Source organism: Sturnus vulgaris, chromosome 1, assembly GCF_052056855.1.
Source record: "Sturnus vulgaris isolate bStuVul1 chromosome 1, bStuVul1.hap1, whole genome shotgun sequence".
Lineage (NCBI taxonomy): Eukaryota > Metazoa > Chordata > Aves > Passeriformes > Sturnidae > Sturnus > Sturnus vulgaris.
Genome location: NC_142243.1, coordinates 115,746,864 through 115,749,363, shown reverse-complemented (window position 1 = coordinate 115,749,363; position 2,500 = coordinate 115,746,864).

The window sequence follows — 2,500 nt, the reverse complement described above, 5'->3', positions numbered from 1 at the left end:
ATAGTTTGGGTTATGGTTAATTGGGTTAGTGTTAGTGCTATTTCTGTTAGGGTTATGGATAGATGCGTTATGATTAGGGTTGGGTTTATTTGCGTTAGGGTTAGGGATATTTAGGTTAGGGTTAGGATTAGGGATATTTGGGCTAGGGTTAGGGTTAGGGTTAGGGTTAGCGTTAGGGTTAGTTCGGTTAGGGGTGGGGTTATGGTTATTTGGGTTAGTGTTAGGGCTATTCCTGTTAGGGTTATTGTTAGTTGCGTTATGTTTAGGGTTGGGTTTATTTGCGTTAGGGTTAGGATTATTTGGGTTAGTGTTATGGTTAGGGTTAGTTGAGGGTTAGGGTTAGGGTTAGTCTTAGGGTTAGGGTTAGGGTTAGGGTTAAGGTTATGGTTAGGGTTAGGGTTAGGGTTAGGGTTAGGGTTAGGGTTAGGGTTAGGCTTAGGGTTAGGGTTAGGGTTAGGGTTAGTGTTACGGCTTGGGTTAGGGTTTAGTTAGTTCGGTTATGGCTGGGATTATTGTTAATTGGGTTAGTGTTAGTGCTATTTCTGTTAGGGTTATGGATAGATGCGTTATGATTAGGGTTGGGTTTATTTGAGTTAGGGTTAGGGATATTTGGGTTAGGGTTAGGTTTAGGGTTATTTGGGCTAGTGTTAGTGTTAGGGTTAGGGTTAGGGTTAGGTTATTTCGGTTAGGGGTGGGGTTATGGTTCTTTGGGTTAATGTTAGTGCTATTCCTGTTAGGGTTATGGTTTGTTGAGTTATGGTTAGGGTTGGGTTTATTTGCGTTAGAGTTAGGGCTATTTGGGTTAGGATTAGGGTTATTTGGGCTAGGGTTACGTTTAGGGTTAGGGTTAGGGTTAGTTCGGTTAGGGGTGGGGTTATGGTTATTTGGGTTTGTGTTATTGCTATTCCTGTTAGGGTTATGGATAGTTGCGTTATGTTTAGGGTTGGGTTTATTTGCTTTAGGGTTAGGGCTATTTGGGTTAGTGTTAAGGTTAGGGTTAGTTGAGCGTTAGGGTTAGGGTTAGGTTTAGGGTTAGGGTTAGGGTTAGGGCTAGGGTTAGGGTTAGGGTTAGGGTTAGGGTTAGGGTTAGGGTTAGGGTTAGGGTTAGTCTTAGGATTTGGGTTAGGGTTTAGTTAGTTCGGTTATGGCTGGGGTTATTGTTAATTGGGTTAGTGTTAGTGCTATTTCTGTTTGGGTTATGGATAGATGCGTTATGATTAGGGTTGGGTTTATTTACGTTAGGTTTAGGGATATTTGGGTTAGGGTTAGGGTTATTTGGGCTAGGGTTAGGGTTAGGGTTAGGGTTAGGGTTAGGGTTAGGGTTAGGGTTAGGGTTAGGGTTAGGTTTAGTGTTAGGGTTTGGGTTAGGGTTTGAGTTAGTTCGGTTTTGGTTGGGGTTATGGTTATTTGGGTTAGTGTTAGTGCTATTTCTGTTAGGGTTATGGATAGATGCGTAATGAGTAGGGTTGGGTTTATTTGCGTTAGGGTTAGGGATATTTGGGTTAGGGTTAGGGTTAGGGTTATTTGGGCTAGGGTTAGGGTTAGGGTTAGGGTTAGCGTTAGGGTTAGTTCGGTTAGGGGTGGGGTTATGGTTATTTGGGTTAATGTTAGGGCTATTCCTGTTAGGGTTATTGTTAGTTGCGTTATGTTTAGGGTTGGGTTTATTTGCATTAGGGTTAGGATTATTTGGGTTAGTGTTAGGGTTAGGTTTAGTTGAGGGTTAGGGTTAGGGTTAGTCTTAGGGTTAGGGTTAGGGTTAGGGTTAGGGTTAGGGTTAGGGTTAGGGTTAGGGTTAGGCTTAAGGTTAGGGTTAGGGTTAGGGTTAGTGTTACGGCATGGGTTAGGGTTTAGTAAGTTCGGTTATGGCTGGGATTATTGTTAATTGGGTTAGTGTTAGTGCTATTTCTGTTAGGGTTATGGATAGATGCGTTGTGATTAGGGTTGGGTTTATTTGAGTTAGGGTTAGGGATATTTGGGTTAGGGTTAGGTTTAGGGTTATTTGGGCTAGTGTTAGTGTTAGGGTTAGGGTTAGGTTATTTCGGTTAGGGGTGGGGTTATGGTTCTTTGGGTTAATGTTAGTGCTATTCCTGTTAGGGTTATGGTTTGTTGCGTTATGGTTAGGGTTGGGTTTATTTGCGTTAGAGTTAGGGCTATTTGGGTTAGGGTTAGGGTTATTTGGGCTAGGGTTACGTTTAGGCTTAGGGTTATGGTTAGTTCGGTTAGGGGTGGGGTTATGGTTATTTGGGTTAGTGTTAGTGCTATTCCTGTTAGGGTTATGGATAGTTGCGTTATGTTTAGGGTTGGGTTTATTTGCGTTAGGGTTAGGGTTATTTGGGTTAGTGTTAAGGTTAGGGTTAGTTGAGCGTTAGGGTTAGGGTTAGGTTTAGGGTTAGGGTTAGGGTTAGGGCTAGGGTTAGGGTTAGGGTTAGGGTTAGGGTTAGGGTTAGGGTTAGGGTTAGGGTTAGGGTTAGTCTTAGGGTTTGGGTTAGGGTTTAGTTAG